Here is a 16,655-nt window from a genome sequence, read left to right as displayed (position 1 = left end):
GTGACTTGTGGAGTGCTGCAGGGCTCAGTGATGGGACCGCAGCTCTTTACAATATACATTAATGATTTAGATGAAGGAATTGAGTGTAATATCTCCAAGTTTGCAGATGACACTAAACTGGCTGGCGGTGTGAGCCGTGAGGAGGTCGCTAAGAGGCTGCAGGATGACTTGGACAGGTTAGGTGAGTGGGCAAATGCATGGCACATGCAGTATACTGTGGATAAATGTGAGGTTATCCACTTTGGGGGCAAAAACACGAAGGCAGAATAGTATCTGAATGGCAGCAGATTAGGAAAAGGGGAGGTGCACCGAGACCTGGTGTCATGCTTTATCAATCATTGAAAGTTGGCATGCAGATACAGCAGGTATTGAAGAAGGCAAGTGGTATGTTGGCCTTCATAGCTAGGGGATTTGAATATAGGAGCAGGGAGGTCTTACTGCAGTTGTACAGGGCCTTGGTGAGACCTCACCTGGAATATTATGTTCAGTTTTGGTCTCCTAATCTGAGGAAGGACATTCTTGCTATTGAGGGAGTGCAGCGAAGGTTCAGCAGACTGATTCCAGGGATGGCTGGACTGACATATGAGGAGAGACTGGATCAACTGGTCCTTTATACACTGGTGTTTAGAAGGATGAGAGGGGATCTCCTAGAAATGTATAACATTCGAACAGGACTGGACAGGTTAGATGTGGGAAGAATGTTCCCGATGTTGGGAAAGTCCAGAACCAGGGGCCACAGTCTTAGGATAAGGGGTAGGCCATTTAGGACTGAGATGATGAGAAACTTCTTCACTCAGAGAGTTGTTAACCTTTGCAATTCCCTGCCGCAGAGAGTTGTTGATGCCAATTCATTGGATATATTCAAGAGGGTGTTAGATATGGCCCTTATGGCTAAAGGGTTCAAGGGGCATGGAGAGAAAGCAGGAAAGGGGTACTGAGGGAATGATCAGCCATCATCTTATTGAATGGTGGTGCAGGCTTGAAAGTCCGAATGGCCTACACCTGCACCTATTTTTCTATGTTTTTATGTTTCTATGTTTCTATGACTCAGTTGCAAGCGGGGATCCCACTTCTTGATTGGTTAGTTTTGTAACTATTCTAAACTCCAGTTTCTGTTTTTAACCTTTCTTTGTTTAGAAACATACGGTGCAGACTGTTGATCCCCTCCAGCCTGTTCCAACATTCAAATAGATAATGGCTGATCTATATCGTAACTCCATCTATCTGTCTTGTTTCAATGCCTCTTAATACCCTAGTCCATCATAAATCTAGCAGTATAAATTTGAAATATCAATTTGAGCCCCAGCCTCAACAGCATTTTGGTGGCGTGAATTCCAGATTTCCACCAATCTTCTTGTAGAGAAGTGATTCCTGACATCACACTTGCATAGTTCTAACTTCAAGGTTATTCTCATTTCTTCTGGATTCCACCAGAAAACATAACAGATTATTGATACATATGCGATCAAATAATTTAATCATCTTAAAAACCTCTATAGATTTCCATTAATATGATATACTCCAGGGAATACAATCCTAGTCAGTGCAAATAGATCTCGTTGATTCGCTTCTTTGACGATTCATTGCTGGTCAACCTGAGTACAACCCCCCTCTGCCAGATGCTCTATCACAGGTAAAATAATAAGATTCCATCGCTGGATGCAAATTTTTGGAACGTTTCAGGTTTTGTGAAGAACGTTAATGTCCTTGTTATATTAACAAATCTGGTATTACACTGAAATCGCACAAAACTACTGCTGTGTTCCCATGTCTGGTGAATAATATCTGTAATATTTTCTTGCTCGCAGTTAACGTGCTGACGATTGTGATCCTGTCTTGGGAAAAGTGCAGTCTCTCCAAATGCGTCACTCGCTACCTGGTGGTCATGGCAGCGGCGGATCCACTGGTCGTTATCGTCGATTTGATACTGAGGCAGAATTCTATAGTTTGTCTGGAACAATTTTTGTTTTTGAGGAACCTTAGCAACTATAATATCCACGCCATCCTGCTTTGTGTTGCCCCAGACTGTTCTGTCTGGTTCAACATCACGTTCACCTTTGAGCAATTTGTGGCCATTTGTTTCCTGAAGCTGAAATCGGAATATTGCACTGAGGAAACGGCAGCTGTGGTTCTAGGAACAGTAACTGTGCTGAGCTGTATATTCGTGGGATAATGGGATTCTATCTCCGTGAGGAATGCACAGTCGCTCCTACCAATACTGTGATGGTCAGATGCAAGAGGTACATTGGTGAGGTGGGGGTCAAGTCGTTTTCCCCCCTCGTGTTGGTTCCCTCTCCAGTTGCCGCAGGACCATTCTCGGAGCCATATCCTCCAGGACGCGGTCAGCTCTGTCAGTACTCTGCTACCGAGCGATTCTAAGCTAGGTTAGTGTTGTAAATGAGAATTAGGAAAGTTGAACTTCCTAATACTTTACCAAGTTAATACTTTAAACTAGATATTGTAATTAGATTGGAAATGACCCTGTGATATAACCTACTCCGTTATTTCACTGAAAACGCAACAAACGAATGTCTGTGCCTCATATCTGTTGTACAATTTCCCTATTTTTCTCCTGATACAGTTAACGCAGTGACAATTGCGATCCTGTCTTAGGGAAAGTGCGATCTCTCCACATATATCACTCATTACCTGGTGGCCATGGCAGCTGCAGATCTCCTGGTCATTATCTTCGATCTGATTCTGAGGCAGATTCCTGTTGCTTACCGGGAAGAATTTTATTTTGTGCGGTACCTTAGAGTGTGTAATATCCATGCCGTCCTGCTTTATGCCATCACAGACTGTTTTGGAAGTGGGTAATGGAAGTTGCTGTATCATCTCCACCTTGTGAGAGTCGGGGGATGATTCCTCTGGAGAAATGGCCACTCCAAGGAAGCTGACCCGTTCTTTTACTAATTGAGCCTCATGGGGATTCACCTTTAGTTCCGCCTGAGCCAACAATGTCAAAATTTTGTGCAAAAGAGATAGATGTTCCTCCATGCTGTCAGTTGCCAGCAGTTGGTCATCTATGTACTGCAGCAAGCAGGTAGGGCGGGAAAAGTATTTTAAAATTGCAGCAGTCTTTTTGTGGAATATCGTGGGGCTTTGTGCAATCCCTGTCCAGGTGTAGCTCTGGTCATATATGTGAACGCGAACTTGTACTGGTCTTCCCCTTTAGCAGGGATGCTCAAGAATACATTGGCGATGTCAAGGGTCAGAAGTATTTGGAACCAAGAAGAATTTGAGCTAATATGGTAGGAGTTTCTCTTACTACCGGTGAACAGGCTGGTGTTACAGAGTTTAACTTTCTGTAATCAACATTCAGTCACCAGCTGCTATCAGGCTTTTTAACTGGCCATGCAGGTGAATTGGTCGTGAAAGTACCTGTCCTAAGAACACCCAGCGCGACTCGGGATTTTATGGTGTCTCGGATGTAAGGGTGACTGTCCCTTGGGATGGGGTACTGTTTAGTGAATGAGTGGCGGGGGTCCCTCAATAGATTCCTTGCCTCCCATTTTTCCACAGTCATGCTTGCATGTGGCAAACACCGCTAGGTGTTCCTAAATTAGTTTTGCCACAGCTTCATTTTTGCTCCCAGAGGGTCATACTCAGATGGCTTTTTAATAGCAAAAACCGAGTGAGCATCTGAAGTTTCTATCCCTCTCGCATTATCTCTTAATCCCATCCAAACACGGTCCCGATTGTAATCTATCACCACGCCATATTGATCCAACACATCAGTCCCTACAATTCCCTTTCCGTCGGGGGTGGTAATCAGCATCGGTGCTGGGACCTTACAGGTGAGGCCTCCCAACTGAAGTTCAGTGGCCTTCCATTTATACTTGGTGTTTTACCACCATTAAAGCCTTAAAGGATCATACAACACTTGCCCGCCACTGCATAGCATTCAGAGTATGGGGTGTGGATGATGGTAATGGCTGAGCCAATATTGAAAAGTATAATCTGCTGCTGGCCCCCTTGTAAGACAACAAGGACTACTGGTCTCCCACTACTATCACATCGGAACCCCACTTCCGACCAATTTTTTGCAGCCGGACCCCATCATCGGGTGGATCCTTGAAGAGTTCTCTTTAATGAGTGTGCATCGGCATCCTCCCTCCCCCGCCCCCGTGGCAGTTTGTGTTTGTATGAGGGTTATCAACTGATACAGTGGTTGATCCATCCCAGAGCGCTTGGATTCGGTATCTATGCCTTGCACCATGGTCCGGTTCCTGTCTGGGTCTGCTGCAGTCTTTTGCTAGGTGGTCTACCTTTTTACAATTAAAACACTGCCCCTTCAAGATCCCTGCATCATTGACACTGGTTAATTGGCGGTGAGTGGTGATTTCACCTTTAACTGGTCGTTTACCACTTCCTAGGCTATTTGAGTGCTGGTCTCTATATCTGTCCACTGATTGGTGGACCTCATGCTTCTGTCCAGGTTCGAGTGGAGTTGGGTCAGGAACATCGATTTAAATTGTTCCTGATTCTTTCCTACTGTAGCATTTGCGGGTGACTGGTTCTGGGTACATTTATAGATTTCGTACATGTGATTACTGAAGGCTCTAGGGGTCTCTTCTGGGTGCTGTTTTAGTCTGATAAAGCAGAGCAACTAAGTTTACATTTTGAATCGTTAAATGGTTTAGGATCTCAGTCATGACTTCATCGGCTGCTGTGCCAGGCTGCAGGACTGCGTCTGGCAGATTATCTTTTAGGGAAATGGATTAGGCCAAGAGAAGGACTTGTGTTAAGTCTCTCTCTTCTAACTCGGGCTGAATTCTGCTGGAATTTGCCCAGCTCTTGTTCACCCCTAATGGGTCGTCCCCATCATTAGTGTGTCCCAACTCGTGCCTACCCGCCATAGCGTCAGCAGCAGATATGGGCTGTGTCGTATGGTTACCATGGACAATACGTGGTGAATAAGAGGTTACTAATCCTATGGTTGGTGCATGTGTCTCGAAGGTATCCCATCCTTCACCACCATCCTGGGGATTATACTGACTGCCTTTCTCTTCCCAATATGTCTCCCCTTGTCCCCTTCTGTTGTCTCTGTTATTTCTCCCCGTGTTACTGCAGATACCAGGGCCTGCTGCTACCCAACCTTACATTTTAGCCCTGCTGTTTCTAATTGGCAGCAGGAGTGGTCTGCCTCCCCATGTGGCTTCTTAATTACTTCCCGTATTGACCCCCTAGCATGTTCTACCTCTTGCCGGAGCCCCAATTTTTCCAATTTATATTTTTTGTATCTCTAATTCGTTTTCATTCGCTTCAGCGACGGCTGCTGTGGCATTTAAATTTGAAAGTCTTTATGCTGTAGTAATGAAGCTGCCTGTTCAGCACTTCTTTCTAATTGCATAATACTGTGGTTTAATCAATCAATTCCTTGCCTCAAATGTTGTATTTCTCCCTCCTTTAATTGCCCAAGTTGAAGGATTTCTTCTTTTTGCTCTTTTATATTTTGAATCTCTTTTTCGTTTAGTGGAACCTCTTTTACCTGCGATTCTTTTAAATGTTGTAACTTTTTTGTGCTTTGGTATTTTAAATCTTGTATCTCTTTCCTTAAATTTTGATGCTCTTTTGCATCTTGCCTCATTCATTTCTCATCTCTCCGAGTGCAGTAATGTGCGCAAATGCCAAGAGACGATTTACGCATTTTAGCCTTAGTTCTCCTTGATTTATTTTTTCCTGGATAAATGCCATGAGCTCCCCAAAGGACGCATGTTGGCCCTTCGAGATGTGCGCTCCCTATGCCTTTAACCTTTGTATGTCCCTCATAGATACCGTATTGTATACTTTTTCCTCATTGACTGCCTGTATGTATATCTTTTGATGGCTTTCTGTACATGACTGATCCCTTCATCCTGTGTCTTTTGAATGTAACTACTGTTGCGTTCCCACTTAAATAGTTTCAACTATTGAGAAGACTGCTCCGTAAGATACAACTTCTCCTGATCCATTTAAAAGTTTATAGGTTACACTTCGCAATACAGGTTAGAATCGCAACACCCGAGACTTCCAATTGTTGAAAAGAATGATCAAAAGCTGTCTCGCCAGATCCCGGACGAGCCCCCAATTTTGTAAGATTTCTAAATTTCTGCCATTAAATTGACAGCAAAACTGATTATTTAAAAACAATGTGGAATAGTTTATTAAACATACACACATGCATATCAACAGAGAAACAACAGTCCTCAGCTATCCTACGGACCCACTTAGTAACAACAGATACAATGATGTTACAATAAAAAAGGTATAAAAAGGAGTACTTTATGTCCCTCTGGCAAAGCACATGGCCTGCTCCTTTTTCTGTAGAGGAAGGTTTCTGCTTTGCCATGTGCTAAAGAGATGAGAGAGAGCCACCTTTGGCTTGAGTTTTTATAACTCTTCAGGCCATAGTTTCTCAAAAAGCCTCAGGATTGGATCTTGGTTCCAGGGCCGTTCATGATTGGCATCTCCTCAGACATGTGTCTGTCTGGAGGTCCGGTGCCATTCCGTGATTTGGTTAAAGGCTTTCGAATGAATATCTTGTCTAGTTTGGTGAGTTTCAAAGCTGACATGAACTTGGGCTCTGCCCAGCCACGAGACATGACCTTGGGGAGTTATCCATTTTGTTTCTTCAAACTTGTCTTTACATATAGTCGACACTTTTAACGTTTATATACATAACGTTTATCATTACTAAACACTTTTATTCTTACACCCTTTAAGCGAAGGGGAGGGGTCATGAAGTGCATCAGCCCTATGTGGAGCATCACCATAGCACTTGCCTCACTGTCCCAGTATCGCCCCAGGAACCGCCTCCAAAGGAAGTGGAGCACATGAGATTGTGCTGCACTTTCTTTGAAAGCCGGCAAGCCCAGTTCAGTGGCGGGGCTGGACTTCTGTGCCAGGGGAAGGAAGTCCCGGCCTTAGCTGGTTACTGCCCCTGAAGGGCAATTTACACCCCAAACATTCCCTGCACATTAGCACAGCGACACAAACATTGCACAGCCGACCCTCCAGTAGCCACAGGCCAGCTGCCCTCTCCTGTTATGGAGAATCTGATTTTTGAGCAGCGGTTAAAGCTATTGGTCTCAACATTAACAGGACTCAGATAACATCGTGTTCCCATTCCACTGTCATAATAACCTCCAGGCGTGTGTGTGTATGTGTGTGTGAGTGTGTGTGCGTGGGGGGAGTGGGGGGGGGGGGGTGGGGAACAGGGACAAATCACTAGCTCATCTGGGAGATAAAAAGGCTGACTCATTAGGAAATTGGGCCTCCCTTTGTAAAATCAATGGAACAGGTGCTGTGTGGATTTTTTGTGTGGTTCCGGTGAATGGAGCTATCTTTATGCAATCAGCATTGGTTCTGGAATATAAGCAGCATAAGTGGCATTTATTTCACTTTATTCATTCTGTTATTGGTTCTTTTTAGCTCTTGACCCTGGTCTAAGGGCAAAGGCAAATGTCTCGCACTCCACCTCCCTGTCTCCGTTCTTCCTTGATTCCCCCTCCCAACCACGAATGCTCGCAGCTTTTAAGGCAATTATTTTTCTCCTGCTCCTCGTGAAAGGGATCTGTTGTAATGAAATGTTCCTGATCCAGTCACCGTCTGAGACTTGTTACTGAGAGGAATATCTCCCTCCTTTGCGTGCGGCACTGTTCAGCCTTGTGATGAGAGTCTGTGAGACGCAAACCCCAGCCCAACGCGTGCAAAGTCTCAGTCACTCTCTGTCTCCCTTCTTGTAGCTTTCTCTCTCACATTGCTTCAAAGCTCCCGTGGACTTGAAGCAGCCTTTTATTAAAAGTCCTCCGAATTACAAAATGGTGTCCACACCGCTTGGTTAATGTCAGGTGAGTGCAGCTTTTTTTGAGTGTCTTTTTGGGCGTGCAATCATTTGTGGGGTATATGGGCGAAATGCAGAAAGGAACGCTGGGCGACATTCTGGGTGGAATTTGGGCGTTAGTTTCCATTATGAACATTCTGGGTGGTGCACGACTTATGATGTCAAAATTTAAAAACAATCTGGGCTGGCGTTTCAGCTAATTCTTGGCGTTAACTGTATGCTGAAAGTTATGATGGCGATAAATTGGTGATAATTGGGCGTTAATTTGCATTTTTAATCAAATATGGGCATGAAACTCAATAGCAGTTAAATGAGCGGTAATTGGATGGTAGCTCGGCGATCTTTCTGTTTATCTCTTTGTATCTCTACCTCTCTCCATATTTTCCTATCTTGATCACCATCTCTGTTGTGTATTTCCTTCAATTCTTTATTTCCCTTGGGTTCTGTCACAGTAACACTCCGGACCTGTGTGTGTGTGACAGGGACAGGGGAAGAAAGCAGCACATCCGGGAGGAGGAAAGGCAGACCCAGCGAGTGCTAGAATAAGAAGGGAACATTTCCAATTCGGAAATGTAGGAAGTATGCGACAATGCCAGACTTGTTTTAGACACTGAATCTGTGTTTTGTTTTAGCTGGTGTATCTGTTATCTTTTTCACATACTTTCTGATGTTTCTTTAAGCTTCTTGTTATTCTCGCTCCATCTCTATCCCTCCCATCCTCTCTCTGTCACTCCCTGCTAATCTCTACATCTCTCTTTATGTTACTCCCTCCATCGCTATCCCTGCCTGTCTCCGTTACTTGCTCTCCATCTCTATATTGCCATACGTGTAATTCAGGCCCTTCCCCATTTCACCCTTCACTCTTTGTTACTATCACACCATCTCTCTCTTTCTCTCTCAGTCACTCTCTTTACCTATTATATCTCCATCTCTAACCCGCTCTCTGCGACTCTCTCTCCATTTCTATATTTGCATCTTTCTGTGAATCATCCTTCTATATCGCTCTCTGACTTTCTATTTCTTCCTCATAGGTTTCTTACTATCTCAACATAGATTTTCGTCCTTCTCTCTATTACTCTCCATTTCAATTCACTTTCATTGTTATTTTCCATCTCTTTCTTCTCACTATTATTTATTTCTCAATTCCTATCTCTATTCTTATTTATTTCTCTGTTGCTCACATTCTAGCTCTCCATCTATCAGTCTCTTTGCTTATCTCGAACTATACCTCTGTTTCCCTCTGCCTCTATCTCTCTGGCCCTTTATTACTCCTTGAGGGTTGCTCTCTGTGTGGGGGAGAGGGGAAGAGGCGGATCTGCCTATGGCTCTGGGTGGGGGAGAGGGGGCGTTGTGCCGGGGAGAGGGGGCGTTGTGTGGGGGAGAGGGGGAGCTGTGTGGGGAGAGGGGGTGTTGCGGATCTGTGTATGGGTTAGCGGCATGTACAATTGGTGGTCCAGGTCATGGAGAAACGGACGGGGTCTTGTGGCAGGAGAGCTGGGTCCTGGTGTGGGAGAGGGGCAAGTACGAGTGGAGGAAATAAGACGAGGAATGGGAGGGGTGGAGGTGGGAGATGGTACAAAAAGGGGAGGATGGAGCTTATGTGAGGGAAGAGAGTTGGGCGGGTCCATATGGGGAACGTTGTGTCTATTTTCCTCTCGCTCGTCCCCGTGCCTCTCTTAGTCCTTTTCTCCCTAACCATTCCTCCCACCTTTTCTTTTACATTTATACTTCTCTCTCTCTCTCTCTCTCACTCTCTATCCGAGTGTCTGCTTCTCTCTATGTCCCTGTATCTCTGTCACACACACACTCCCTTTCCCTATCTGTGTCTTTCTGTCTGCCTCTTCTCTCTCTTTCTCTGCCCCAATCTCTCTCTCTATCCTTATCACTCTTTCAATGTCCCTTTCTCTATTTCCATGCCTCTGACATGTGACTCCCTCTTCACTTGTCTCTTCATCTCTCATATTCAGATCTATCTAACTCTCCGTCTCTTTTGTGTTCTCTCTCTTTGTCCCAGTCTTTTTTCTGTCTATCGCTTCCCCAGTTTATTTTGCGATCTCTCTCCATCTCTCAATGTGTCTCTCTCACTCCCTCTCTCTCAATCTCTCTATGTCCCCATCTCTCTCGCTCTTCCTTTCTTGTTCTCCCTTTCTTTCGGTCACTTTCTCTCTATGCGTGTCTCTCACTCCTTCTTATTATCTCAATGGTCACATTTATCTTTCTCGCTCTGGCACTCTCACTCTCTCTGTTCCTTTCTCTCTCTCTGTCCTCTGCCGCAACCTCTCTTGCTCTGTACCTCGCTCTTAATATCCATGTTTTTCTCTCTCTCTATTCCTGTCTCTCAGTCTTTCAATCTCTCTCTTTCTGTCAATGGCAACTGCGGATGGGCATAAATGTATTCCCCATTCCCATTGTGTTGCTTAAATTGAATTTAATGAGTTCCTCCAGTTGATTTATTAATAGTTTCCATTTTAGTAATAATATTCCCTCTTCTGTGAAACCAGATGCAAACTATGTGTTTATTGATTCTGCCATTACTCTGTTATTTATTCGAGGAGTGTATGTGTCTGTCCTCAATGGGTCCATATCTCCCTTTGCCACTCTGTTACTCTTAATACAGATTTAAATTTTTGTACTGTTTGCCTTTATATTCATTGGAAGATTACTTTTTGTGATTCCTTTTTGCAGCTCTTAATATTTTATTTGTGTTCCTTTGTTGCTCTCTGTATTTCTGCCAGGCCGCTGAAGTACCACTTTTATGTCCTTTTAGGATGATAGGAACAGGAGTAAGACCTTCAGCATCGCGATCATTTTGAAACTTTAACTTAAATTATGGCTGATCTGTATCCTAACCCCACCTAGCTGCCGTGGTTCCACATCCCTTACATACTCTTACAGAAGAAAGGATATCAATCTCAGTTTTGATATTTCTAATTGCGCTGTGTTAACCTTTTAGGGTTGAGAGTGCCACATCGCCACTACCCTCTCGTTAGATTCAATTTTCCTCCCTCAGCGATCAAAAATAAAAATGAATACCCCAAATCATCATTTGTATTTTATTTTTGTGCAATTGAGTTTTTCAAGAGGAAACAAACAGCTATAGAACCAATTCTGAAGAATTCAAATTTGAGCCAGATTCTAAGTTACTTGGAGAAATATTTTGGCCCATTGAACGAAATTGCAAAGCCCTTGACCATACACTGTAGTTACAGAATGTCCTTCAATCTAGCGCTGGGCAGGCAAATTTCCAACTGATCACTCTTCTCGAGCTCTGTTAAAAGTTTGAACTTTGCAGATGCAAACCTGGAAATAACATGTATTGTTTTGTCAAATCTGTAAAGAGAGAGAGAACAGGGGCGAAATACAATATGTGCACAAAATAATAAGGTGACAATTATAGCATGTTTAAACTTTTAAAATATCGTGTTTTTGATGAGCTCTAGCCAGGGAAACAATTGCTGATGGCTAATCAGTAAATTCGTGTTAAAAAGTGACAGATTCCTTTGTGAGTGACAATGCCTCTGATGCTTCTCATTAAAGGAGAGATTGTGCTCACACATCCAACATTCGAGAGGGACTAATATGGATTTCTCACTGCCCATTCATAAGGACCTTCATCAATTTTGATGCATCACCCATCTACCTGAGAAGAAACATGTATGAGCCATAGAACATGTGCCTTGCCCTATGTCATTGCAAACCATTGACGAGCTAGCTGAGCGGGCAGTGAAATAAATCCGGAGCATCACGCCTGTTTTTTTTTTTTTTTTTTTTATTTCAAAATATACTTTATTCATAAAAAGAATCTGTACAGTACATTCGATGGCATTTCATTACATTTCGCTGCGGTCAGCAATCCCATACAATACATCTGGGTGCCGACGGCAGTTTCGTTCGTTACATTTCTCGTTTTTCTGTTCAACTGCGATTCAGTACAATAAACAGGGTACATTGTGGTACATTTACACAAATTACATTTCATGTGTTACATTACAGAGCCCGGAATGGGTGATGGTACATTTACATTTTTTTCTTTTCAAACTTGCATTTCATAACACACCTTACATTGTACATGGCACTACATTGATGTTTACAGGTTTGGTGCTCTATGTACACAAAGTGTAAATTTCAAATACAAATACAGCCCGAGGGAGTTTGCTGCTGATTTCTGCCCCCGGGTTTTCCGTGGCGGAAGGGTTTTAGACTGTGGCCCTACCCCACCGTGCCTCTGCGGCGACTGCACCAATTTTCAGTGCGTCCCTCAGCACGTATTCCTGGATCTTGGATTGCGCCAGTCTGCAACATGCGGACGTGGTCATCTCCTTGTTCTGGAAGACCAGCAAGTTTCGGCAAGACCAAAGGGCGTCTTTGACCGAGTTGATGGCCCTCCAGCAGCAGGTGATGTCTGTCTCGGTGTGTGTCCCTGGGAACAGCCCGTAGAGCACAGAGTCCTGTGTTACGGAGCTGCTTGGGATGAACCTCGACAGCAACCACTGCCTCTCTTTCCAGACCTGCGTCGCAAAGGCGCAATCCTGAAGGAGATGGGTGACAGTCTCGTCCGCCCCGCAGCCGGCCCGGGGGCACCGTGCCGTGCTGCTGAGGCGTCGGCTGTGCATGAACACTCTGACGGGTAGGGCCCCCCTCACCGCCAACCAAGCTACGTCTTGGTGCTTGTGTGTAAGCTTTGGCGATGAGACGTTCTGCCAAACGAGTTCGACAGTCCGCTCAGGGAACCACCCGACAGGGTCCACCGTCTCCTTCTTTCGTAGGGTGTCCAGGACCTTACGTGCTGACCACTGTTTGATGGCCTTGTGGTCAAACGGGTTTCTTTTGAAGAACTTTTCCACGAAGGACAGGTGGACAGGCATGGTCCAACTGGTGGGGGCGTTTCGCGGCAGCGTGGCCAGACCCATCCTTCTCAACAATGGGGACAGGTAGAACCTCAGCACGTAGTGACACTTGGTGTTTGCGTACTGGGGGGCTGTGCATAGCTTGATGCAGCCGCACACAAAGGTGGCCATCAGGATGAGGGCCACGTTCGGAACGTCCTTTCCTCCACTGTCCAGAGATTTGTACATCGTGTCTCTGCGGACACGGTCCATTTTGGATCTCCAGACAAAGTGGAAGACGGCTCGGGTGACTGCCGCGGCGCTGCATCGTGAGATGGGCCAGACCTGCGCCACGTACAACAAAACCGAGAGCACCTCGCTCCTGATGACCAGGTTCTTGCCTGTGATGGAAAGGGAGCGCTGCTCCCAAAATGACAGTTTCTGTCTGACCTTGGCAATGCGCTCGTCCCAGTTTTTGGCGCACGCCCCGTCCGCTCCGAACCATATTCCCAGCACCTTCAGGAAATCTGGCTTGACGGTGAAGGGAATAGAGGCTCGGTCGGTCCAGTGACCAAAGAGCATGGCCTCGCTTTTGGTGCGGTTGACCTTTGCTCCCGAGGCCAGTTCAAACTGGTCGCAGATTGCGAGCAATCTGCGGACCGACTGCGTGTCCGAGCAAAAGACGGCGACGTCGTCCATGTACAGCGAGGTTTTGACCTGGGCGCCTCCGCTGCCTGGGATCGTCACCCCTCTGATGCCCGCGTCCTTCCTGATGGACTCGGCAAAGGGCTCGATACAACACACAAACAAGACAGACGACAGAGGACAGCCTTGCCTGACTCCAGATCTGATTGGAAAGCTTTGAGTTTCCCACCCGTTGATTAGAACTGCACTACTGATGTCTGTGTAGAGCAGTTTGACCCAATTTCGGATGCCCTCCCCGAACCCCATTTTGGAGAGCACGTCCATCAGGTACGTGTGCGATATCCTGTCAAAGGCTTTCTCCTGGTCTAAGCTGATTAGACAGGTGTTCACCCTCCTGTCCCGCACGTAGGCGATCGTATCTCTGAGTAGCGCGAGGCTATCAGAGATCTTCCTGCCGGGGACAGCGCAGGTCTGGTCCGGGTGAATCACCAGCTCAAGAGCAGACTTGACCCTGTTGGCGATGACCTTTGACAGGATCTTGTAGTCCACATTGAGCAGCGAAATGGGCCGCCAGTTTTTGATTTCCTCCCTCTCCCCCTTCTGCTTGTAGATGAGGGTGATGATGCCTTTCCTCATCGATTCTGACATGCTGCCGGCCAGAAGCATACCTCCGTACACTTCCAGCAGGTCCGGGCCTATCCAGTCCCACAGAGCCGAGTACAACTCGACCGGTAAGCCATCGCTTCCGGGAGTTTTATTCGTCTCGAAGGACCGGACGGCCTTTGTCAGCTCGTCCAGAGTTAGCGGGTGGTCCAGACTCTCTCGCTTGCCGTCGTCTAAGACATCCGAAATAGACGACAGGAAAGACTGGGAGGCCGCGCGGTCTGTGGGCTTGACTTCGTACAGCCTGGCATAGAAAGATTCGCTGATCCTCTGCATGTCAGGCTGCGAAGACGTCACAGAACCGTCTTCTTCCTTTAGGCTGGTGATCACAGAGCTCCCCCTGTGTACCTTTTGGAAGAAGAAACGCGAACACGTCTCATCCTGCTCGACGGAGCGGACTCTGGATCGGAAGATGATCTTGGAGGACTCCGAGGCAAAGAGCGAGCCTTGCTGGCCCTTCACCTCTTCGAGTTCCTCCGCGACATCGACCCCCATCGACTGCAGCAGGAGCAGGTTTTGCATATTTGTCTGGAGTCGGGATAATTCCCTCTGTCTCCCTCTCGCCTCCTGAACACCTTTGAGGATGAAGAACCTCTTGATGTTCGTCTTGATTGTTTCCCACCAGTGCATCGGGGAATCGCAGAGGGGTTTTACGGTCCTCCAACCTTTGTAATCCCTCTTGAGTTCCTCAATGTTTTCCCGAGTCAACAGTTTCACGTTCAGCTTCCATATCCCTCTGCCAACTTTCTGATTGTCCTGCATGTGGCAGTCAGCCAGTAGGAGGCAGTGGTCAGAGAAGAACACCGGCGTGACGTCGGTGGATCTGACCTTGAGCGTGTGGGACACAAACAGGAAGTCAATTCTGGAACGGACGGACCCGTCTGGTCTCGACCAGGTGTATCTGCGCGGTGCTCCGTCTGCAGGGTTGCTGAAGACGTCGCACAGCTTGGCATCTTTTACCGCATCCATCAGGAGTTTGGACGTGGCGTCCAGTTTGCTGTCGGCTCTGCTGGATCGTCCAGCCGCATCGATGATGCAGTTGAAGTCACCACCCAGAATGACCGGTCTGGACGTTGCCAGTAACAGTGGGAGCTGCTGGAAGAGGGCCAGCCTCTCGTTCTTCACCGCTGGAGCATAAACATTAATTAACCTGAGAGGGGAGTTTTTGTACATTACATCTGCTACGAGGAGGCGGCCGCCCACCAACTCCTTAACTTCGGTGATGGTGAAGTGGCCTCCCCGCAGCAGAATGCCTAAGCCGGAAGCTCGGCTGTCGTTGCCCCCTGACCAAATGGATGGTCCATGGGTCCACCATCGTGACCACTGCCGGTAACTGCTGAAGTGCGGCAGGCCGCACTCCTGCAAGAACAGCAGGTCCGCTTTGACCTTGGCGAGGTACCCCAAGGTGGAAACACATCGCGTAGTCGATTTCACGCTACGCACGTTAATACTAGCAATTTTTAAATCCATTTTTACGCTATGTTTTACATTTACATACATTGCAGTTCAGATACATCGTCTTCAATTTCAGGTGAACCGTTTTCAGTTCCCCCATATTCCACAATGGCGATTTCCAGCATGTCTAAGTTATTACTGTTTACATCAAATTCCACATTTACTGCACCTGGGGTGGCGTGGTCATCATCGTCCTCTGCTGTGGGGATGTTTTGACCAGGGGTCTGCTGCAGTTCTGCGATTAAGTCCTCAATGTTCTCTGCAGTGTCCTCGCCTGGTGTTGGTGGTTCCCCCTTTTCGTCAGTCGCGGCGGTGTCGAGCTGGTGTGCGTCGACCGCTGCGTCGCTCCCGGTGTTCCGGAGGTGGGGTGTGCTGGGCACTTCGCTGCTCCCGTTATCCCGGGGCTGGTCTGCGTTGGTTGCTCCTTCGCTCCCGGTTTCCCGGAGCTCGTGTGCGCTGGGACCTTTGTTGCTCTCTGGTTCCTGGGGCAGGGCTGTGTTGGTCGCTTTCCTGCTCCTGTTTTTCCCTGGCCGTGGGATGGCGCATTGCCTCTTCTTCAGGCGGTGGCACTTTTCCTCATCAGACAAGCTGCCGTCGCTGGTTTCTGCCGAGCTTGGTGGTCGCCTCTTGGCCTTGCGCCTTTTCCCGACTATCTGCCATTCCGCTTCCTCGTCTGATGTCATCTTGTCTCTGGGTTCGGTGCTCTGGGGGCGAGGTTCGCTGCTGGCTGCTGGTGGCTCGCAGCTCGCGGTAGCAGTCTTCTCTTCCTCGCCGTCTTGTCCCGAGTTCATGGTCGGGGGGAGGGTGTGGCTCTCCTCTGGAGCGTTGTGTTCGTCAGCTTCCTCCTCCTCTGGTGCAAAGTTCTTTGCTGCCTGCGCATAGCTGCGATTGCGTTTGGGGCAGTTTTTGTAAAGGTGCCCCGCCAGACCACAGAGGTTGCAGCACTTGGTCTCCTTGCAGTCTTTTGCCTGGTGGCCCTCGTTCTTGCAGTTTCGGCAGATGACCGTCTTGCAGCTTGCCGCCACATGGCCTGCCTTCCCGCAGGTGCGGCACACGTTGGGTTGGCCAGCGTACACCATGTAGCCCCGGCTTCCTCCGATGGAAAAGCAGGAGGGTGGGTGCAGGATGGTTCCGCTGGCGTCCACCCTCAAGGTGGCCTGGATCTGGCGCTTGCTGGTCCATATTCCGTACCCGTCTTTCACGTCTTTCACGTCACTGCTGCTTCCTGCCACATCGACAAA

The sequence above is a fragment of the Pristiophorus japonicus genome, chromosome 20, assembly GCF_044704955.1.
Source record: "Pristiophorus japonicus isolate sPriJap1 chromosome 20, sPriJap1.hap1, whole genome shotgun sequence".
NCBI lineage: Eukaryota > Metazoa > Chordata > Chondrichthyes > Pristiophoridae > Pristiophorus > Pristiophorus japonicus.
This window is presented reverse-complemented; position numbering follows the sequence as displayed.